The following is a 25,000-nucleotide window of genomic DNA, read 5'->3' on the forward strand; positions in this document are numbered from 1 at the left end:
AAGTATGAAAATATATGAACTCACTACTGTAAGTCGCTCTGGATAAGAGCGTCTGCTAAATTACAAAAATGTAAATGTAGACTAGATCCTCAGTGAGGGAGAATGATGTACCCATTCCTCTCCAAAGCACATTCAGAGTCAAATCAAATCAAATCAAAATGTATTTGTCACATGCGCCAAATACAACAGGTGTAGACCTTACAGTGAAATGCCTACTTACAAGCCCTAAACCAACAATGCAGTTTTAAGAAAGAATACCCTAAAAAAAACAAGAAATAAAGGAACAAATAATTAAAGAGCTGCTGCGAAATAACAATAGTAAAATAACAGTAGGGAGGCTATATACAGGGGGTACCGGCACAGAGTCACTGGGAAATAACAGTAGCGAGGCTATATACAGGGGGTACCGGCACAGAGTCACTGGGAAATAACAGTAGCGAGGCTATATACAGGGGGTACCGGCACAGAGTCACTGGGAAATAACAGTAGCGAGGCTATATACAGGGGGTACCGGCACAGAGTCACTGGGAAATAACAGTAGCGAGGCTATATACAGGGGGTACCGGCACAGAGTCACTGGGAAATAACAGTAGCGAGGCTATATACAGGGGGTACCGGCACAGAGTCACTGGGAAATAACAGTAGCGAGGCTATATACAGGGGGTACCGGCACAGAGTCACTGTGCGGGGGCACCGGTTAGTTGAGGTAATTGAGGTAATATGTACATGTAGGTAGAGTTATTAAAGTGACTATGCATAAATAGTAAACAGAGAGTAGCAGCAGCGTAAAAGAGGGTGGGGGGGAATGCAAATAGTCTGGGTAGCCATTTGATTAGATGTTCAAGAGTCTTATGGCTTGGGGGTAGAAGCTGTTTAGAAGCCTCTTGGACCTAGACTTGGCGCTCCGGTACCGCTTGCCGTGCGGTAGCAGAGAGAACAGTCTATGACTAGGGTGGCTGGAGTCTTTGACAATTTTTAGGGCCTTCTTCTGACACCGCCTGGTATAGAGGTCCTGGATGGCAGGAAGCTTGGCCCCAGTGATGTACTGAGCCGTACGCACTACCCTCTGTAGTGCCTTGCGGTCGGAGACCGAGCAGTTGCCATACCAGGCAGTGACGCAACCAGTCAGGATGCTTTCGATGGTGAAGCTGTAGAGCCTTTTGAGGATCTGGGGACCCATGCCATTCCTGAGGGGGAATAGGTTTTGTCGTGCCCTCTTCACGACTTTCTTGGTGTGCTTGGACCATATTCGTTTGTTGGTGATGTGGACACCAAGGAACTTGAAGGTCTCAACCTGCTCCACCACAGCCCTGTCGATGAGAATAGGGGCGTGCCCAATCCTCTTATTTTTCCTGTAGTCCACAATCATCTCCTTTGTCTTGAACACTTTGAGGGAGAGGTTGTTGTCCTGGCACCACACTGCCAGGTCTCTGACCTCCTCCCTATAGGCTGTTTCATCGTTGTCGGTGATCAGGCCCACCACTGTTGTGTCATCGGCAAACTTAATGATGGTGTTGGAGTGCCTGCGCCATGCAGTCATGGGTGAACAGGGAGTACAGTAGGGGACTGAGCACGCACCCCTGAGGGGCCCCCGTGTTGAGGATCAGCGTGGCAGATGTGTCGTTACCTACCCTTACCACCTGGGGGCGGCCCGTCAGGAAGTCCAGGATCCAGTTGCAGAGGGAGGAGTTTAGTCCCAGTGTCCTTAGCTTGGTGATGAGCTTTGAGGGCACTATGATGTTGAACGCTGAGCTGTAGTCAATTAATTGCATTATCACATAGGTGTTCCTTTTGTCCAGGTCTGAAAGGGCAGCGTGGAGTGCAATAGAGATTGCATCATCTGTGGATCTGTTGGGGCGGTATGCAAATTGGAGTGGGTCTAGGGTTTCTGGGATAATGGTGTTGATGTGAGCCATGACCAGCCTTTCAAAGCACTTCATGTCTACAGACGTGAGTGCTACGGGTTGGTAGTCATTTAGGCAGGTTACCTTAGTGTTCGTGGGCACAGGGAGCAGACCCACTATGTTGGTATTACAGACTCAGACAGGGAGAGGTTGAAAGTGTCAGTGAAGAAATTTGCCAGTTGGTCATTGCATGCTCGGAGTACATGTCCTGGCAATCCGTCTAGCCCTGTGGCCTTGTGAATGTTGGCCTGTTTAAAGGTCTTGCTCACATTGGCTATGGAGAGCGTGATCACACAGTCATCCGGAACAGCTGATGCTCTCATGCATATTTCAGTGTTACTTGCCTCGAAGCGAGCTGGTAGGCTCATGTCACTGGGCAGCTCGCGGCTGCGCTTCCCTTTGTAGTCTGTAATAGTTTGCAAGCCCTGCCACATCCGACGAGCGTCGGAGCCGGTGAAGTACGATTCGATCTTAGTCCTGTATTGACGATTTGCCTGTTTGATGGTTCGTCGGAGGGCATAGTGGGAAAGAAGCAGCTCTACCCTTTAGCTCAGTGTGGATGTCGCCTGTAGTCCATGGCTTCTGGTTGGGGTATGTACATACAGTTACTGTGGGGACAACATCATCGATGCACTTATTAATGAAGCCAGTGACTGATGTGGTAAACTCCTCAATGCCATCGGAAGAATCCCGGAACATATTCCAGTCCTGTAGTTTAGCATCTGCTTCATCTGACCACTTTTTTATTGACAGAGTCACTGGTGCTTCCTGCTTTAGTTTTTGCTTGTAAGCAGGAATCAGAAGGATTGAATTATGGTCAGATTTGCCAAATGGAGGGCGAGCTTTGTACGCGTCTCTGTGTGTGATGAGGTGGTGTTGAAGGAGTCAGGCGCAGGAGGGTAAATCACAGAATAACAGGCTTTAATCCGCAAAATACAGGTTTACACAGAAATGTGTCAAACACACTCCAGGGCACAAAACAGGCGCACTGGAAAATACAAGGCACACAGGAAATATTCCCGTCGATACAAAATACACGAGCTCCACCGAGCTTCACTAACCTCCACAATAAACAATCACCCACACAGACAAGGAAGCAGAGGGAACACTTATACAATGACTAATGAGGGAATAAGGACCAGGTGTGTGTAATTGACAACAAGACAAATGGAGTGATGATAAATGGATCGGCAGTAGCCAGTAAGCTGGTGACGCCAAACGCCGAAACCTGCCCGAACAAGGAGGGGAGGCAGCCTCGGCGGAAGTCGTGACACTGTGTGTGGAGTAAAGGTGGTCTAGAGTTGTTTTCCCTCTGGTTGCACATTTAACATGCTGGTAGAAATTAGGTACAATAGATTTAAGTTTCCCTGCATTAAAGTCCCCAGTCACTAGGAGTGCCACCTCTGGATGAGCGTTTTCCTGTTTGCTTATGGCCGAATACAGCTCATTGAGTGCGGTCTTAGTGCCAGCATCGGTTTGTGGTGATAAATAGACAGCTACGAAGAATATAGATGAAAACTCTGTTGGTAGATAGTGTGGTCTACAGCTTATCATGAGATACTCTACCTCAGGCAAGCAAAACCTCGAGACTACGTTAGATATCGTGCACCAGCTGGCTGCTGTTCTATTTTGCCGATACAGTGGCTATCTCCCACAACTACTCCATGCCAAGTACAGTACAAGTTGTTACTAATATAGAAGGCATTATCAGAAGATATCCTCCTACTTTCAGCCTCCATAACGCCTGTTATAACTGCTAGCAATTGCAATTTATACAGTACACAATTGTTCAGGGACACATTTGTGTTCCATTGATGGTGATCATTTGGCCAAAGTGTTCCTTCAGCTGCACATTGGGACACTTTTTTCGGGATGCTCATTATTCTAAGAAGGCAGTGGGGTTCCATTATGTATTTAACAGCTTCTGTCACCTTCACCGTCTGCTACCAAGTTCCTACGAGCCTTGCGGTACTCCGAAAAAGCTTGGTGGCGGTAAATGGAGCTCTTGTCCATCACACATGTCAGTATGGCACTAGTCTGTCTGTCTGTCTGACTCTGTGTATGTCTGTCTGTCTGACTTTATGTACAAGTATGTCTGTCTCTTTCTGTCTGTCTGACTTCATGGATATCTAATATGGCTGTCTGTCAGTTATGACAGTCTATTTTCAGGTCTTATGCAGAGTGGGGTCCGAAATGATTGACACCCTTGATAAAGATGAGCAATAATGTATAAAATAAATAATTCAAATACTGAGCTATATTGTATGCTCATACCTAACCTCCCCCGGTGAGAGGTTAGCATGTCCTGGGGGTATGATCTTTGACCCTCTGTAACTTTCTCACTCATCATCATTTACGATTCATTCAGGACTATCTGTAATCATGGTAGCATCCACATTAATGTTGAAGTGTTTAGAAACATATTCTATTCTTATTTACAATAAAAGTGACTCCAAAATGACACAATACATTAAACAAAATTGTATTAGTATAAAATAATATAATTTCCCATTTTTTTTGGAGCATACAATATAGCTCAGTATTTGAATTATTTATTTTATATAGTCATTATTGCTCATCTTTATCAAGGGTGTCAATCATTATGGACACCAATGTATGTCAGTCTGAGTGCCACAGACATACACACTATAAACTAGATGGACAACTCAAGCTCCATCTGTCCTTCCCTGCTTCATCACCACCCCCTCCTCCCCACCTCTCTCTCTCTCTCTCTCTCTCTCTCTCTCTCTCTCTCTCTCTCTCTCTCTCTCTCTCTTTCTCTCTCTCTCTCACTCTCTCTCTCTCTCTCTCTCTCTTTCTCTCTCTCTCTTTCTCTCTCTCTCCACTCCCATTCATCGCTCCATCATTTGCATAATATAAACTCCTAGCCACTGTATTAAATTAAACATTGGCTCCATTGTTGCCATGAGAACAAAAAAAACGTAATGCCTTCTCTCTTGGCGTCCCCTCTTTTCCTCTTACCCCCTCCTTTGCCTGCCTGCTATGGGCAAATGTTGCCAAGAGGGTTTGCAAGTCACGTCCAGACACTCTTGGGTATTAAAATGTTATCTTCTCTGTGGTCATGTCTGAAGGCCCACACACACATCACTCAGTAACTTGGCTTGACAGGTGGGCAGCAAGAGCTCTGAGCGCATCTCAGAAACAAAATAACCCTATTTGACGTCATTTGAAGGGTTTGTGTTCTGCCAGAGTTACAAACAGGATTTAGTGCCACAATCAGACTTCCCCTAGCATCCAAATTCCTGAACCAGCGTTGATATCTGTGCCATGGTCCCTAGTGATATCTGTTGCCATGGTCCCTAGTGATATCTGTTGCCATGGTCCCTAGTGATATCTGTTGCCATGGTCCCTAGTGATATCTGTTGCCTTGGTCCCTAGTTATATCTGTTGCCATGGTCCCTAGTGATATCTGTTGCCACGGTCCCTAGTGATATCTGTTGCCACGTTTCCCTAGTGATATCTGTTGCCATGATCCCTAGTGATATCTGTTGCCATGGTCCCTAGTGATATCTGTTGCCATGGACCCTAGTGATATCTGTTGCCATGGTCCCTAGTGATATCTGTTGCCATGGTCCCTAGTGATATATGTTGCCATGGTCCCTAGTGATATCTGTTGCCATGGTCCCTAGTGATATCTGTTTATATGGTCCCTAGTGATATCTGTTGCCATGGTCCCTAGTGATATTTGTTGCCATGGTCCCTTGTGATATCTGTTGCCATGGTCCCTAGTGATATCTGTTGCCATGGTCCCTAGTGATATCTGTTGCCATGGTCCCTAGTGATATCTGTTGCCATGGTCCCTAGTGATATCTGTTTATATGGTCCCTAGTGATATCTGTTGCCATGGTCCCTAGTGATATCTGTTGCCATGGTCCCTAGTGATATCTGTTGCCATGGTCCCTAGTGATATCTGTTGCCATGGTCCCTAGTGATATCTGTTGCCTTGGTCCCTAGTTATATCTGTTGCCATGGTCCCTAGTGATATCTGTTGCCATGGTCCCTAGTGATATCTGTTGCCACGTTTCCCTAGTGATATCTGTTGCCATGATCCCTAGTGATATCTGTTGCCATGGTCCCTAGTGATATCTGTTGCCATGGACCCTAGTGATATCTGTTGCCATGGTCCCTAGTGATATCTGTTGCCATGGTCCCTAGTGATATATGTTGCCATGGTCCCTAGTGATATCTGTTGCCATGGTCCCTAGTGATATCTGTTTATATGGTCCCTAGTGATATCTGTTGCCATGGTCCCTAGTGATATTTGTTGCCATGGTCCCTTGTGATATCTGTTGCCATGGTCCCTAGTGATATCTGTTGCCATGGTCCCTAGTGATATCTGTTGCCATGGTCCCTAGTGATATCTGTTGCCATGGTCCCTAGTGATATCTGTTTATATGGTCCCTAGTGATATCTGTTGCCATGGTCCCTAGTGATATCTGTTGCCATGGTCCCTAGTGATATCTGTTTACATGGTCCCTAGTTCTATTATTCTTCCTTTCCTAAAAACCTTTTTAAAAAATCATGCAGATTTTATTCACCATAACTATGAAAAATTCAAATCCCACAGAGAGCAAATGGCTGAGTTGGGGGCATTTGCAGTGCAGGGGTGATCTGAGAGAGGTTGGAGCTGAAAGCTTGTCTACCATGCGAGTACTCTGAAGAGCATGTGCCCACACAGTGTGTCAGGTGGAAAGCTGAAAAAGCTGCCGCGGTCATCCCCCCTCTTCAAAGGGGGGTGACACTCTAGATCCAAACTGTTACAGACCCATATCCATCCTGCCCTGCCTTTCAAAAAGTTTTTGAAAGCCAAGTCAACAAACAGATCACCAACCATTTCGAATCCCACTGTACCTTCTCTGCTATGCAATCCGGTTTCGAGCTGGTCATGGGTGCACTTCAGCCACGCTCAAGGTCCTAAATGATATTATAACCGCGATCGATAATAGACAGTACTGTGCAGCCGTTTTCATTGACCTGGCCAAGGCTTTCGACTCTGTCAACCACCGCATTCTTATTGGCAGACTAAATAGCCTTGGTTTCTCTAATGACTGCCTCGCCTGGTTCACCAACTACTTCTCAGATAGAGTTCAATGTGTCAAATCGGAGGGCCTGTTGTCTGGACCTATGGCAGTCTCTATGGGGGGTGCCACAGGGTTCAATTCTTGGGCCAACTCTTTTCTCTGTGTATATCAATGACGTCGCTCTTGCTGCTGGTGACTCTCAGATCCACCTCTACGCAGACGACACCATTTTGTATACATCTGGCCCTTCATTGGACACTGTGTTAACAAACCTCCAAACGAGCTTCAATTCCATACAACACTCCTTCAGTAGCCTCCAACTGCTCTTAAACACTAGTAAAACAAAATGCATGCTCTTCAACCGAACGCTGCTTGCACCCGCCCACCCGACTAGAATCACTACTCTAGACGGGTCTGACCTAGAGTACGTGGACAACTACAAATATCTAGGTGTCTGGTTAGACTGTAAACTCTCCTTCCAGACTCACATTAAGAATCTCCAATCCAAAGTTAAATCTAGAATCGGTTTCCTATTTCGCAACAAAGCCTCCTTCACTCATGCTGCCAAACATGCCCTTGTAAAACTGACTATCCTACCGATCCTTGACTTCGGCGATGTCATTTACAAAATAGCCTCCAACACTCTACTCAGCAAATTGGATGTTGTCTATCACAGTGCCATCCGTTTTGTCTCCAAAGCCCCATATAATACCCACCACTGTGACCTGTACGCTCTTGTTGGCTGGTCCTCACTACATATTCGTCGCCAAACCCACTGGCTCCAGGCCATCTATAAATCACTGCTAGGCAAATCCCCGCCTTATCTTAGCTCATTGGTCACCATAGCAACACCCACCCGTAGTCCTGCGCTCCAGCGGGTATATCTCACTGGTCATCCCCAGCCAACACCTCCTTTGGCCGCAATTCCTTCCAGTTCTCTGCTGCCAATGACTGGAACAAACTGCAAAAATCTCTGAAGCTGGAGACGCTTATCTCCCTCACTAACTTTAGGCATCAGTTGTCAGAGCACCTTACCGATCACTGCACCTGTACACAGCCCATCTGAAATTAGCCCGCCCAACTACCTCATCCCTATATTGTTATTTATTTTGCTCATCTGTACCCCAGTATCTCTATTTGCACATCATCTCTTGCACATCATTCCAGTGTTAATACTAAATTGTAATTATTTTGCACTATAGCCTATTTTATTGCCTTACCTCCATAACTTGCTAAATTTGCACACTGTATATTAATTGTATTTCTGTTGTATTTTTTTGATTTTTGTTTTGTTTTACCCCATATGTAACTCTGTGTTGTTGTTTTTATCGCACTGCTATGCTTTATCTTGGCCAGGTCGCAGTTGTAAATGAGAACTTGTTCTCAACTGGTTTACCTGGTTAAATAAAGGAAATGAAAAAAAAAAAAAAAAAAAGGTGGGCTAGCCATGAGTGCTTTTGGGAAAGGGCAGCGTTGCTGAGTGGAGTCATTAATCATTTTGCCTTCCATTCCCTCCGAATGTAAAGTAATGATGATTAAAATGTAGATGCTTTCAGAGGAGAAGTAGACTGGATGATTAATGCCATGGGATGATGAAATCTGGGCCTTACTTGTGTCTGTCTCATAGCAAATGGGAGGATCTCCTAATTCAAATGGTGTAGAAGCATGAGAAGCATATTCATAGTGAAGCCCTTGATATGGTCACATGTGGCTCAGTTGGTAGAGCATGGCACTTGCAACGCCAGGGTTGTGGGTTCGATTCCCACGGGGGTCCAGTATGACTGAAAATGTATGCACTCGCTACTGTAAGTCGCTCTGGATAAAAGCTCAAATGAAAATGTAAACGAACGGACAGCATGTACTGTACGTCATCAATACCCTTCCTGAACTAGAGTTTCTATGACAACAACAAAACCAAGGAGGAATGCAATAGAACAGCATCACTCGTTGTGTCTCTAAGCCTTGCTTTCTCTTTCTCTGGAGCAGTAACCCATTTTGGTTATGCAGTAAACATTCATCTTGGATTGTAACCGATGCTTTGGTCAGATGACATGAAAATATAGCTCTTTGGCCACGCACAGCAGTGGTGGGTTTTGCGTCTAAATAAACCCATACCTACAGTACAATATGGTGGTGGATCTTTGATGTTATGGGGCTATTTTGCTTCCTCTGGGGCCCTTGTTAAGGTCAACGGCATCATGAAATCTACCCAGTACCAGGACATTTTAGCCAAAAACCTAGTTGCCTCTGCCAGGAGGCTGAAACTTGGCCACAAGTGGATCTTCCAGTAAAACAATAACTCCAAGCACACATCAAAAATCCACAAAGAAACGGTTAAATGAGCACAAAATAAAGGCAGTATCATCTGTCTTGTATGAGCATGAGCAGAGGCTGGATCCTAGCTGATGTTAGATGTGCTATTGATTGCTGATATGGAGGTGTGGAGGTGTTACCGTGGTGACTGGGGATCGTTGTGGCCTCAGGTCAACCCGACTCTCCGCCCACTTATCACAACATCCGTCAGCGCCGACGAGCGAATCACAGCGCAGCACTGTCTCGTGGTCTCTCGGCATCTCGTGTGCAGCCAGATTTCAACCCCAGAGAGAATACCAGCCTGGGGACTTGGTGTTGCACTTATATACTGGATTGTAATACTAAATAATACAATTTCATTGAGATTCTGCCATTCTATTGCAGTGCAAAGAAAGCATGACATCAGATTTAATCTGTCAAACAAATCTTAAAGATCTATCATTTGGAAAGTGCTATTATTCATTTTTTTTCAAAATGTCAGCCTCACCAACACCTCTACATCTCCCAGCACCCCCTAGTTTCCCCTGCTGCATGTCAATCATCCACACTGAGCACCAGCTCCCTCCTTTGCTGAGGCGGGCCTATTGTATTACGCTGAGTCACTGTGCCGTAAGCACGGTTATTCACATCAGTGCTGTGATTCGCCTTGAAATTACAAAATGTCAGCTAAAACAGAATGAAATGTTGTTGAAAAGCAGAATGAAACATTTTTCCATTATTTCCCCAGCAGCACCAGGGTACTCTGAGGAAGTTGCGTTCGAAAGCGGGTATTGACCAGTGCCATGGCGGTCGCCATGGTGACGGGTGCCCACTGTGTCCCTGACGGGTGAGGCAGGTTTAGACCGGTCTGCTCCCAATAGGGGGGGGGATCAGGAGGTTTGAGGGCAAACTGGGCATAGTGCTTAAAAGAGATGCAAGGGGTCTTGCAACCTGCTGGGGCTTCAACATACAACGGGACTCTGGACCTGGATCCCTAGTCGTGTGGTTAGCGAGTCCCAGAACAACTGCTATTGCATCAAGGACAACGCTTTGCACCTCAATGATTGGAGCATTGCTACATTTTACACTGTTAAATCTCTTGCATCAGATCTAGCACTAACTTCCCATTGCCTCTCTGTCCTCCATAGCCTCAAAATTCCCATTTCCAACCTCAGAACAGCAACAACATCAGACATGCCAGACGAGCCACCAAACGAATCCTGGCATCCGCTTTGGCCCCTCGTTATGGGAACCGGCCGCGTCAGCACTTCTCTCAATGCCATTTTGTTCACTTTTCAAAGCGAAGACAGAACACAGCAAAACCCTCCCTCCCCCCTTTGCCACAGTCTCCCCCCCCCACCCCTCCCCCCCTATCCTCTCCGCCTATGTCTGTGCAACAATGCAGCAGCGGCAGAGGAAATGCACAGAAGTATTTCAAAGCTCCATTGATGCCAATGAACAAATGCCGCAGCTAGCAGCTAGGTAGCTGTTTTACGGGTAATCCCAGTGCATGCACTCTAAAGTGTTGTAGTGCCTGAGTAATGGACGTTGTATAATTTATGACCCTCCTTGACTCGGCTCTCTTCATTACTATTGAATGACAGGAGTCCCGTGCCAGTGCAGGAGGCTGCACACACACACACACTGCGAGGCTGGAGGACACTAGCAAAGGAAGGGGGGGAGGAGAGATAGAATGGGAGACGGGGGGAGGGGGAGTGGTCAAGGGCTGTCACAAGTTATTGATCACTTTTTCCTGCTGTAAGGCTGTTAGGATGGAGGATGGTTGAGGGGGGAGTGGGTTAGTGTGAACAGATTCTCTCTCCATCTCTCTCTCTCACTTTCTCTCCCTCGCTTACATCTCTCTTCCTCTCTCTATTTTGGTCTCTTTCTTATTTCAAGCCACCCCTCGAAGAAGGCTACTTCTCCCTCTCTCCCCTTCAATCTGTACATCTCTTAGTATTCACAGATCACCTGTCTCTATTTCAAAATACCCCGTCTCGTTACCCCGTCTCGTTACCCCGTCTCATTACCCAGTCTCGCTACCCCGTCTTGTTACCCCCTTTCGTTACCCCATCTCGTTACCCTGTCTAGTTACCCCGTCTCTAACCCCGTCTCGTTACCCCCTCTCGTTACCCCCTCTCGTTACCCCCTCTCGTTACCCCATCTCGTTACCCCGTCTCGTTACCCCCTCTCTCCCTCTGTAGTTCCATCTCTCTCCCTCTATCCCCTCTTTCTACATGTCCCTCTCCTCTCCTTCTCTGTCTATCCCTTTACATTTCCCTCTCCTCTCCTTCTCTCTCGTTCTGTGACCTTTTACATCATTCTCGTCGTAGTGCTAGAGGACGCGGATGTCTTTTACCGTATTGGGACAGATTAGGCAGCTTCGCCACAGACCCCGTGTGCTCCCAGACCTAGCCGTACTGTGTCAATGATTATTAGTGCACAGTTAAGGCTGTGCGACCGCTCTGCTCTGGGAACAATATGTCCACCCCACCCCCCAGCCCGGCTCCTTTTCTGCCTAGCTTCGCACTCCCTGACCCGGGCAACATCTTCACAAATCTAGTCCGGACAGTACTCGAGTTGGGTCAGGAGCGAGAGAGTGGACAGAGGATGGAGGAATTGAGAGGAGAATGGAGGCGAGAGGAGAGGAGAGGGGGAGGAGCTATTGGATGGATGGAGGAGAAGGAGGAGGGGTCAACCACTGCAGTCACTGCTGCAGTGCTGCAATCTCCCAGAGTGCACCTGGTCAGGCCTGTATGTGTGTGTGTGTGTTTGGGACTGTGCCCAGCTTTTTCTCTCCTCTCTCCCTGACGCTCTCATCCTTCCTCTGTCCTCTCCTCTTTCCACGGCTCGTACCATAGCAGTTTGCCCTTCAGAAACATGCGCGCGCACACACATACACACACAGACCGACACAGCCTGGATTGCACCGATTAAATGTCAGCACCATACACATTGCATGGACATTGCCCACCGAGGGCAGTCTAGCAGGCGAGTCTAGTGGGCAGTGTCAGCATGTGGGAGTGTATCAACAGCCTGGGTACTAGCCATTGATAGTATTGGCAGAGAGGGGTGTGTGTCTGGTGGGCATTGCCAACAATGTCTTTACAGATTTTAATTACTGAACAGGTCAGCCATAACGGCTCTAACATCTAGTTACTGTACTTTTGAGTTATTTATTACCAGATGCTCCTATCAAGGACAATTTACAGTGAATGCACACAAGATGTCCTAGAGACAGCATAATGACCTGTATAAACACACACTAAACAAATACATTTTAAACTAACCCAGCATCCAGGGTGGCAAGTGAGAGACTTGTGTGAAGAGTGTGCAAAGCTGTCATCAAGGCAAAGGGTGGCTATTTGAAGAATCTCAAATATAAAATATGTTTTGATTTGTTTAACACTTTTTTGGTTACTACATGATTCCATATGTGCTATTTCACAGTTTCGATGTCTTCACTATTATTCTACAATGTAGAAAATAGTAAAAATAAAGAAAAACCCTTGACTTTTAACCCTCCCGTTGTCCTAGGGTCAAAATGACCCGCCACTGTGTTGAACCAACTTTATTTAATTTTTATATTTTTGGGATCATTTGTGAGAAGGAGGCAGTGAGACTTTAAAGAAAGTATCACTGCATCCTTCTCACAAATGATCCAAAAAATACAAAAATTAAATAAAGTTGGTTTAACACAGTGGCGGGTCATTTTGACCCTAGGACAACGGGAGGGTTAATAAATTAAAGGAGAATATAGTGAGAGCTAAGTCACAGGGTTATACAGTTCCCACTCACTGCAGCACTTGATAGAACTTTGTGGAATAACACTAAATATAAATGTAAACGTTCTGTCACACTGAAAAATACTACATTCGGGAAGTCCAATCAATTGTGAGATAGGGCATATACATTTTATGTGATCAATTCTGAGATCTCTGCCAAGCAAGGATGAAAAGGCAGCCAGCTCATGCAACAACACATATACGAGGAGGCTCCTCATTAACAACGCATAAGACCCAACACAACACGCCTTGTCAGAAGCATCATCAGACCTCGGTAGTAGCCTATTTAATTTCTCTCTTTCAATGCTCTGGAAACCAAGCTGAAAATGCTGTGCTCTAAAGATGGCATCGTAGCCACACAAATACATTATTAGATAATTGTGGATCTGATCAGAAACACTGTTCTCAGAACATTTATCTCCTAAATGATGTCGCTGGCTCGAGACCACCCAGGCGCGAGTCCACCCATGCTCGAGACCACCCAGGCGCGAGTCCACCCATGCTTGAGACCACCCAGGCGCGAGTCCACACAGGCTCGAGACTACCTAGGCGCGAGTCCACCCATGCTCGAGACCACCTAGGCGCGAGTCCACCCAGGCTTGAGTCCACCCAGGCTTGAGTCCACCCAGGCTCGAGTCCACCCAGGCTCGAGTCCACCCAGGCTCGAGTCCACCCAGATGCCAGTCCCGTGCGCGAAACAACACAAATAACGATTTAGAGAAATGTCTTCAGTTACTGAAGCAAAGATCCACCCACATTTTAAATAAGAAAATATCGGCCTACGTTTCCATGTGTCCGCCTTTTGTCTTTATAAACTTTCACATAGCCTATTCCATGATATGGGGTAATCCAATGAGCAACACTGCAGCTGTTGATTGCAGTGATCATCATTCATCACCTATGCTATATCAAATCAATACACGACTTTCAAGGAATAGGGTGTTTGATGCAAGGGTATTTAATGCAAACATCGGCTATAAGAATACTTTTCCATTTTAATAAAATGTGCCTACATTATCACGTTCTCTTTCTCACTCGAGGAAGGCAATTTGGCCCTAGCTTGCAAACAATATCCCCTGCAGTCCAACGAGTCAGAGGGCTTTAGGAACATAGACCACTCCCTCTCTCTCTCTCTCCCTCTCTCTCTATCTCTCTCTCTCTCTCTCTCTCTCTCTCTCTCTCTCTCTCTCTCTCTCTCTCTCTCTCTCTCTCTCTCTCTCTCTCTCTCTCTCTCTCTCTCTCTCTCTCTCTCTCTCTCTCTCTCTCTCTCTCTCTCTCTCTCTCTCTCTCTCTCTCTCTCTCTCTCTCTCTCTCTCTCTCTCTCTCTCTCTCTCTGTCTCTCTCTCTCTCTCTCTCTCTCTCTCTCTCTCTCTCTCTCTCTCTCTCTCTCTCTCTCTCTCTCTGTCTCTCTCTCTCTCTCTCTCTCTCTCTCTCTCTCTCTCTCTCTCTCTCTCTCTCTCTCTCTCTCTCTCTCTCTCTCTCTCTCTCTCTCTCTCTCTCTCTCTCTCTCTCTCTCTCTCTCTCTCTCTCTCTCTCTCTCTCTCTCTCTCTCTCTCTCTCTCTCTCTGTCTCTCTCTCTCTCTCTCTCTCTCTCTCTCTCTCTCTCTCTCTCTCTCTCTCTCTCTCTCTCTCTCTCTCTCTCTCTCTCTCTCTCTCTCTCTCTCTCTCTCTCTCTCTCTCTCTCTCTCTCTCTCTCTCTCTCTCTCTCTCTCTCTCTCTCTCTCTCTCTCTCTCTCTCTCTCTCCCTCTCTCTGCTCTCTCTCTCTCTCTCTCTCTCTCTCTCTCCCTCTCTCTCTCTCTCTCTCTCTCTCTCTCTCTCTCTCTCTCTCTCTCGCTGTCTCTCTCTCTGTCTCTCTCTCTCACCTGCTCTCTCTCTTCTTCCCTCTGCATTTTTTCCTCCTCAGCCCATCCCGCTCACTCTCTTTGCCCCCCGTTACGCTCCTCCCATCCACTGTATTCCTGCCTCCTCTCATCCTCCTCTCAATCAATCAATCAAATGTTATTTATAAAGCCCTTTTTACATCAGCAGATGTCACAAAGTGCTATACAGAAACCCAGCCTAAAACCCCAAACAGCAAGCAATGCAGATGTAGAAGCATGGTGGCTAGGAAAAACTCCCTAGAAAGGCAGAAACCTAGGAAGAAACCGAGAGAGGAACCAGGCTCTGAGGGGTGGCCAGTCCCCTTCTGGCTGTGCCGGGTGGAGATTATAACAGTAAATGGCCATTAAGGCCAGATTTTTCTCCAAGATGTTCAAACGTTCATAGATGACCAGCAGGGTCAAATAATAATCACAGTGGTTGTAGAGGTTGCAACAGGTCAGTATATCAGGAGTAAATGTCACTTGGCTTTTCATAGCCAGGCATTTAGAGGTTGAAATAGCAGGTGCGGTAGAGAGAGAGAGTTGAAAACAGCAGGTCTGGGACAAGGTAGCACGTCCGGTGAACAGGTCAGGGTTCCACAGCCGCAGGCAGAAGAGTTGAAACTGGAGCAGCAGCACGACCAGGTGGACTGGGGACAGCAAGGAGTCATCAGGCCAGGTAGTCCTGAGGCATGGTCCTAGGGCTCAGGTCCTCCGGGATGGGAGGGAGAGAGAGATAATTAAATTCACACAGGACACCGGATAAGACAGGAGAATAACACCAGATATAACAGACTGACCCTAGCCCCCCGGCACATAGACTATTGCAGCATAAATTATCTCATCCTCCTCTCACCCTCCTCCCATCCTCCTCCCATCCTCCTCTCACCCTCCTCCCATCCTCCTCTTATCCTCCTCTCACCCTCCTCCCATCCTCTGTGTTCCTGTCTCCTCTCACCCTCCTCTCACCCTCCTCTTATCCTCCTCTCACCCTCCTCCCATCCTCTGTGTTCCTGTCTCCTCTCACCCTCCTCTCATCCTCCTCTCACCCTCCTCCCATCCTCCTCCCACCCTCCTCTTATCCTCCTCTCACCCTCCTCCCATCCTCCTCCCACCCTCCTCTTATCCTCCTCCCACCCTCCTCCCACCCTCCTCCCATCCTCCTCTCCTGCTTTTCCTCCTCCGACCTCTCTGCTTGCTCTCTCGTGTTCTCTCGCTTTCTTCCTGCTCTATCATTTGTCACCATGCCACATGCATTCCCCCCTCATTCCGTCTCTTCTTTTACAACACTGTTCCCTAGCCCTAGCCCTAGCTCTAGCCCTAGCCCTAGCCCTAGCCCTAGCCCTAGCCCTAGCCCTAGCCCTAGCTCTAGTGAACCGTTTCACCACAGTATAGCACAGTGGGCTAGTTTGTCTGTTTCAAGGCTACATTGAGGCCCCTGATGCCGCAGCATTCCCTATGACCAAAGCTATAATAAACACTGCAGATTCAGGCTACAAACACAATACAATTCAACACAATGGCTAATGCTACATGCCTGTAGCGCAACACATTCATTTAGCACACAGGGCTGAAGCTACATTGCTATCAGAAGCCACGTCCTTTCGGCACAGGGGATAAACCTAACGCTACGTTGTTGAAGTGCAGGCAGGTCTGCTTCACACAGCACAGCAACTCTCATCTATTCATGACGCGCAGCGGAGAAAAGGAGGGAGGGGAGTGAGATGCACACTCGTACGCTATCTCAGCCTACCAACCCTCCAATCGGCTGCCTCTCAGCCTCCACTTCTCCCCTCGTCCGATAGGCTGCATATCCATGCTCACAGCCTGGGTTCCTCGTCATCATCACCCCATATACGTATACTGCATGTATGCTCACACCACCACGTACTGACAACTATATACTGTATGGGTGATCATGGGTTGTATTTGCTCACACCACCACGTACTGACAACTATATACTGTATGGGTGATCATGTGTTGTATTTGCTCACACCACCACGTACTGACAACTATATACTGTATGGGTGATCATGGGTTGTATTTGCTCACACCACCACGTACTGACAACTATATACTGTATGGGTGATCATGGGTTGTATTTGCTCACACCACCACGTACTGACAACTATATACTGTATGGGTGATCATGTGTTGTATTTGCTCACACCACCACGTACTGACAACTATATACTGTATGGGTGATCATGGGTTGTATTTGCTCACACCACCACGTACTGACAACTATATACTGTATGGGTGATCATGGGTTGTATTTGCTCACACCACCACGTACTGACAACTATATACTGTATGGGTGATCATGGGTTGTATTTGCTCACACCACCACGTACTGACAACTATATACTGTATGGGTGATCATGGGTTGTATTTGCTCACACCACCACGTACTGACAACTATATACTGTATGGGTGATCATGGGTTGTATTTGCTCACACCACCACGTACTGACAACTATATACTGTATGGGTGATCATGGGTTGTATTTGCTCACACCACCACGTACTGACAACTATATACTGTATGGGTGATCATGGGTTGTATTTGCTCACACCACCACGTACTGACAACTATATACTGTATGGGTGATCATGGGTTATATTTGCTCACACCACCACGTACTGACAACTATATACTGTATGGGTGATCATGTGTTGTATTTGCTCACACCACCACGTACTGACAACTATATACTGTATGGGTGATCATGGGTTGTATTTGCTCACACCACCACGTACTGACAACTATATACTGTATGGGTGATCATGGGTTGTATTTGCTCACACCACCACGTCATGCTGACAACTGTACTGAGAGTAAGGAAAGATGCTGCATCTCTAAATGTGGACTTGTGGTTGGAGCACATCGCTGAGGGGAAAGGCGAGGAGTTAGGAAAAAACACTGCCTTGGAGTAAAGGACACTCTCTCTGATTGATTTGGCGTTTAGAAATATTTATATGTGTGCACAGCACAGGCGTACTTGTAGGAGAGTGTTTTGCTGTGAACGGTGCCATTTTTGCTTTTCTCTATTCGTAGGTGGTAGGTAACCAACATTTTTTGTGTGTTTTTCCTGGCATGTATCCAGTTCTTAGAGTTTTGAGAGGCAGAGTTGGGCAGGCCAGAGGGTCCTGGCATTGCCAGTCTTCTCCCAGGTCTTGTTGCCAGGAGACCGGCTGCCAGTGGTCATGCCTGCATTCACCACGCTAGCCACCCGTCTTATTTGTCAATGGACGGGCCTGTTACTAAGGTAACAACGAACCACTACCATTACTACTCAGTTGTCACTACCATTCAAGGTTTCATAATCACCGACCGGAACCCCTGGAGGAACACCTCGAGGTAATGTCGCTCCACCAACGCCTTGCCTTGCTGTCTCAGAATTTTTCCACGAAGTACACTACCTCATCAAGACACAGACCTTAGAAGAGGCTATACCACTCCCACAGATATGGAGTAGGTTAAAGTTGCCCTAGATACTGATCCAAGGTCACTTTTTATTTTTCTCCTAAATGGTTATGGTGTCTATTTGGGATGGGGGAGGCTGATCCAAGATCTGTGCATATAAGGGACAACTTTACCCAAAGCTTCAACATCAAGGCTAATGACATTACTATTCCCAGCAGAGCTAGCTAACAGACTTGGGGCAGCTCTACTGCCTTTGAGACATATCTCCCTCATCAGTGAGGCCAAATGAGATTAGGCATTAAGACGAGCAAGCCAGCGACAGGATGCCAGAAGACAGATTAAATATAAACGTTCTACTTCCTCCCGGCTGTCGGGGCCTCAAAGGAGCGTGTCAGCCACCATCGTCTTTGCCCCGTGCCCCCGCTGTGTAAGTCACCGTGACAGGTTTCACCTGCGATGATCTTACTCCGCCGTCCTAGAAGGGAAAGATTAAGGAGGGGGCGACGGGATAACAGACAGTGTCGTAAACATTTCAGTTGTGGAGCTGAAGTGGAGTGTGGTGTGTGTGTGTGTGTGTGTTTGTGTGTGTCTGTCTTTGGTGTGTGGGTGTAGATATAGATATGTAGTTGAGGAAGTCTCCTGAAGATGTCAGAAAGGAACAATCATAAACACTGATCAAGTAGATCGATTCAATCAAGAAGATTACATTGTTTTACCAAATGTTTGATTAAAATGGGACCGTCAGTATGTTTCTACAGCATGTTCCTACAGACTTTACTGCATACAATGATATCTCTACTACCACAATGCAATGGAGGCTCTCCCCCTGTCCACTCTGCTGTCTGCCCATGTCACTGTGCCTCCAGGCTTGCTTTTCGTGGGATTGAAAAAGGGCCATTATGGAATAATGGAAGTGAACTGGGTAAATTGATATGATTGATTATTGAGCCACTAGCATAGCAGGAGACACATTTCCCATCATGCTACTAGTCAGGATGGTGCAAAATGGTAAACACTTCATTATCAATATTTTAGAAGCTTTTGTTTCTTTATAGTCAAGCATTTTTCCCATTCCACTGCATTCCTCTGCATCGGAGCTCTGGACATCTCTGTGGGCCTGAGATTGCCCTTTGTGATATCCCTGGTCTCCTGTTAAGGCTTATTGCCTTACCTCCATAACTTGCTACATTTGCACACACTGTATATATATTTTCTGTGGTATTTTTGACTTTATGTTTTGTTTTACCCCATATGTAACTCTGTGTTGTTGTTTTTATCGCACTGCTTTGCTTTATCTTGGCCAGGTCGCAGTTGTAAATGAGAACTTGTTCTCAACTACCTCATCAACTACCAGTGCAAAATAATTACAATGAGTATTAACACTGGAATGATAGATGTGCAAGAGATGATGTGCAAATAGAGATACTGGGGTGAAAATGAGCAAAATAAATAACAATATGGGGATGAGGTAGTTGAGTGGGCTAATTTCAGAAGGGCTGTGTACAGGTGCAGTGATCGGTAAGGTGCTCTGACAACTGATGCTTAAAGTTAGTGAGGGAGATAAGAGTCTCCAGCTTCAGAGATTTTTTCAGTTCGTTCCAGTCATTGGCAGCAGAGAACTGGAAGGAATGGCGGCCAAAGGAGGTGTTGGCTTTGGGGATGACCAGTGAGATATACCTGCTGGAGCGCATACTACAGGTGGGTGATGCTATGGTGACCAATGAGCTAAGATAAGGCATAGATTTGCCTAGCAGTGATTTATAGATGGCCTGGAGCATCACACTTATTCAACGTAAAGAACTCACAGGAGTATCTTTATTGAGAAAAAATGTGCATCCCCACTGGGTACAGACGTCATTTGGTTGATTTGTCAACTAATGTGAATTCAACAGGAAATCTTAAAATAATTTCACTATGTCATTGGATTTAGGTTAAACGTTGAGGAGTATTTATGTCTGTAATAAAGCCCTTTTGTGGGGAAAAAAAATAATTCTGATTGGCTGGGCCTGGCTCCCCAGTGGGTTGGCCTGGCTCCCAAGTGGGTGGGCCTATGCCCTCCAATGCCCACCCATGTGTAACCCATAGATTAGGGCCTAAATAAGTTATTTCAATTGACTGATTTCCTTCTATGAACTGTATACTTAAGTATCAAAAGTAAATGTAATTGCTAAAATCAAAAAGTAAAAGTGTAAATCATTTAAAATTCCTTATATTAAGCAAACCAGACTGCACCATTTTCTTGTTTTTTAAATATGTAGTTACGGATAGCCAGGGGCACACTCCAACACTCAGTGTGTGTTTAGTGAGTCCGCCAGATCAGAGGCAGTAGGGATGACCAGGGATGTTCTCTTGATAAGTGCGTGATTTGGACAATTTTCCTGTCCTGCTAACCATTCAAAATGTAACAAGTACTTTTGGGTGACAGGGAAAATGTATGGAGTAAAAAGTAGATTATTTTATTTAAGAATGTAGTGCAGTAAAAGTAAAAGTAGTAAAAAAAATATATAGTAAAGTAAAGTACAGATACCCCATAAAACTACTTAAGTAGGACTTTAAAGCATTTTTACTTAAGTACTTTACACCGCTGGAAACAAGGTTGATTCAACCATCGAAATATGTCAAGCCTCTACACAGACAACAACCCAGAGCCTCTACACAGACAACAACCCCTATCCTCTACACAGACAACAACACCAATCAGGACTCAAGATGGCATTCTGGGGTGTATTACCTCGCAAGATAATCCTCTATCGATTCAATCTGCTGTTGTTGTTGGTGCTGGCATTAGCATTAGCATTCCATGCGCTACAACCCAAGTTTGTTTGTTGTGATTGGATTTCTGTTCATTAGCATGGAGAGCACAGCACGATTAAAAGCCAGCTCACACAATGGTGAGACGAAGGGGAGTGGAAGTTAAACGATGGCCTACTTAACTGTGGGAGAGGAGGATGGGCAGCTTCAGTGTTTATTCTCTCAATTTTTCCATTACTGAGCTACCCTTTACTACCCAAGACAGATCGGGGGTAGCATTTGGTGTTAGCCCTACCTGACCTACAGTGAGGGAAAAAAGTATTTGATCCCCTGCTGATTTTGTACGTTTGCCCACTGACAAAGACAAGATCAGTCTATAATTTTAATGGTAGGTTTATTTGAACAGTGAGAGACAGAATAACAACAGAAAAATCCAGAAAAACGCATGTTATAAATTGATTTGCATTTTAATGAGGGAAATAAGTATTTGACCCCTCTGCAAAACATGACTTAGTACTTGGTGGCAAAACCCTTGTTGGCAATCACAGAGGTCAGATGTTTCTTGTAGTTGGCCACCAGGTTTGCACACATCTCAGGAGGGATTTTGTCCCACTCCTCTTTGCAGATCTTCTCCAAGTCATTAAGGTTTCGAGCCTGACGTTTGGCAACTCGAACCTTCAGCTCCCTCCACAGATTTTCTATGGGATTAAGGTCTGGAGACTGGCTAGGCCATTCCAGGACCTTAATGTGCTTCTTCTTGAGCCACTCCTTTGTTGCCTTGGCCGTGTGTTTTGGGTCATTGTCATGCTGGAATACCCATCCACGACCCATTTTCAATGCCCTGGCTGAGGGAAGGAGGTTCTCACCCAAGATTTGACGGTACATGGCCCCGTCCATCGTCCCTTTGATGCGGTGAAGTTGTCCTGTCCCCTTAGCAGAAAAACACCCCCAAAGCATAATGTTTCCACCTCCATGTTTGATGGTGGGGATGGTGTTCTTGGGGTCATAGGCAGCATTCCTCCTCCTCCAAACACGGCGAGTTGAGTTGATGCCAAAGAGCTCGATTTTGGTCTCATCTGACCACACTTTCACCCAGTTCTCCTCTGAATCATTCAGATGTTCATTGGCAAACTTCAGACGGCCCTGTATATGTGCTTTCTTGAGCAGGGGGACCTTGCGGGCGCTGCAGGATTTCAGTCCTTCACGGCGTAGTGTGTTACCAATTGTTTTCTTGCTGACTATGGTCCCAGCAGCCTTGAGATCATTGACAAGATCCTCCCGTGTAGTTCTGAGCTGATTCCTCACCGTTCTCATGATCATTGCAACTCCACGAGGTGAGATCTTGCATGGAGCCCCAGGCCGAGGGAGATTGACAGTTATTTTCTGTTTCTTCCATTTGCGAATAATCGCACCAACTGTTGTCACCTTCTCACCAAGCTGCTTGGCGATGGTCTTGTAGCCCATTCCAGCCTTGTGTAGGTCTACAATCTTGTCCCTGACATCCTTGGAGAGCTCTTTGGTCTTGGCCATAGTGGAGAGTTTGGAATCTGATTGATTGATTGCTTCTGTGGACAGGTGTCTTTTATACAGGTAACAAACTGAGATTAGGAGCACTCCCTTTAAGAGTGTGCTCCTAATCTCAGCTCATTACCTGTATAAAAGACACCTGGGAGCCAGAAATCTTTTTTGATTGAGAGGGGGTCAAATACTTATTTCCCTCATTAAAATGCAAATCAATTTATAACATTTTTGACATGCATTTTTCTGGATTTTTTTGTTGTTATTCTGTCTCTCACTGTTCAAATAAACCTACCATTAAAATTATAGACTGATCATTTGGGCAAACGTACAAAATCAGCAGGGGATCAAATACTTTTTTCCCTCACTGTAATGTTTGAGTCACTCGGATAGCATAAGAACACGGCTAAAGCCACGGCAAAATGTGTAGAACTGCAGGAAATTGGCTTTAATACATCAAAATGTCTCTGCTCAGTGTTAATTTTGTTTTCCTGACTAAAACTATGACTGTAACAAAACAAGATGCCCTGTTAGGTGGATGGATTATCTTGGCAAAAGATAAATGCTCACTAACAGGGATGTTAACACATTTGTGCACAAAATTTGAGAGAAATAATCTTTATGTGGATATGGAACATTTCTGGGATCTTTTATTTCAGCACATGAAACATGGGATCAAATACTTTTTTTCCCTCACTGTAACGGAGATTTGATCACTAGTTAAAATTCAATAAACCTTTATTGTTCCTGAAGGACAATTTGTTTGCAGCATGAAACACTTGATATTTTAGTAAGGCATCTTGTTTTGGGCATATTCTTTCAACCTGCTGAAATAGCTGTAGCAATATGATCCATCTACCAACCGCTGGTCAAACGAGGAACATGTGGGAGTATTTGACAGCACTAGTAGTTTTCTCCACGTATGTTGACTGCAAAAAAACAGATGCCTGGAGAAATTCATGTTTATAATTTAAAACAGCAAGTCGTCAGATTCTGCTAAAAAATAGTTCTGCAAAAACAAATGCATGCTAGCTAAGTTTCTCCCTAGTTGGACCATTTATAATGTTTCCAATTTTGTCTTGTTATTGTTTTATTTTTCTGTAACTTCGTTCGTTTGGTGCAGTGATTTAGAATGGTGATAAGGCCCTTTCTATTGGAACTACAGTTGAAGTCGGAAGTTTACATACACCTTAGCCTCAGTTTTTCACAATTCCTGACATTTAATCCTAATAAACATTCCCTGTTTTAGGTTAGTTAGGATCACCACTTTATTTTAAGAGTGTGAAATGTCAGAATAATAGTAGAGAGAGTTATTTATTTCAGATATTATTTCTTTCATCACATTCCCAGTGGGTCAGAAGTTTACATACACTCAATTAGTATTTGGTAGCATTGCCTTTAAATTGTTTAACTTGGGTAAAACGTTTCGGGTAGCCTTCCACAAGCTTCCAACAATAAGTTGGGTGAATTTTGGCCCATTCCTCCTGACAGAGCTGGTGTAACTGAGTCAGGTTTGTAGGCCTCCTTGCTCGCACATGCTTTTTCAGTTCTGCCCACAAATGTTCTATAGGATTGAGGTCAGGGCTTTGTAATGGCCACTCCAATACCTAGACATTGTTGTCCTTAGGCCATTTTGCCACAACTTTGGAAGTATGCTTGGGGTCATTGTCCATTTGGAAGACCCATTTGCGACCAATCTTTAACTTCCTGACTGATGTCTTGAGATGTTGCTTCAATATATCCACATAATTTTCCTTCCTCATGATGCCATCTATTTTGTGAAGTGCACCAGTCCCTCCTGCAGCAAAGCACCCCCACAGCATGATGCTGCCACCCCCGTGCTTCACAGTTGGGATGGTGTTCTTCAGCTTGCAAGCGCCCACCTTTTTCTTCCAAACATAACGATGGTCATTATGGCCAAACAGTTCTATTTTTCTTTCATCAGACCAGAGGACATTTCTCCAAAAAGTACGATCTTTGTCCCCATGTGCAGTTGCAAACTGTAGTCTGGCTTTTTTATGGCGGTTTTGGAGCAGTGGCTTCTTCATTGCTGAGTGGCCTTTCAGGTTATGTTGATATAGAACTCATTTTACTGTGGATATATATACTTTTGTACCTGTTTCCTCCAGCATCTTCACATGGTCCTTTGCTGTAGTTCTGGGATTGATTTGCACTTTTCGCACCAAAGTACGTTCATCTCTAGGAGACAGAACGCGTCTCCTTCCTGAGCGGTATGATGGCTGCGTGGTCCCATGGTGTATATACTTGCGTACTATTGTTTTTACATATGAACGTGGTACCTTCAGGCGTTTGGAAATTGCTCCCAAGGATGAACCAGACTTGTGGAGGTCTACAATGTTTTTTCTGAGGTCTTGGCTGATTTCTTTTGATTTTCCCATGATGTCAAGCAGAGGCACTGA

Source organism: Coregonus clupeaformis, chromosome 36 (genome assembly GCF_020615455.1).
Source record: "Coregonus clupeaformis isolate EN_2021a chromosome 36, ASM2061545v1, whole genome shotgun sequence".
Lineage (NCBI taxonomy): Eukaryota > Metazoa > Chordata > Actinopteri > Salmoniformes > Salmonidae > Coregonus > Coregonus clupeaformis.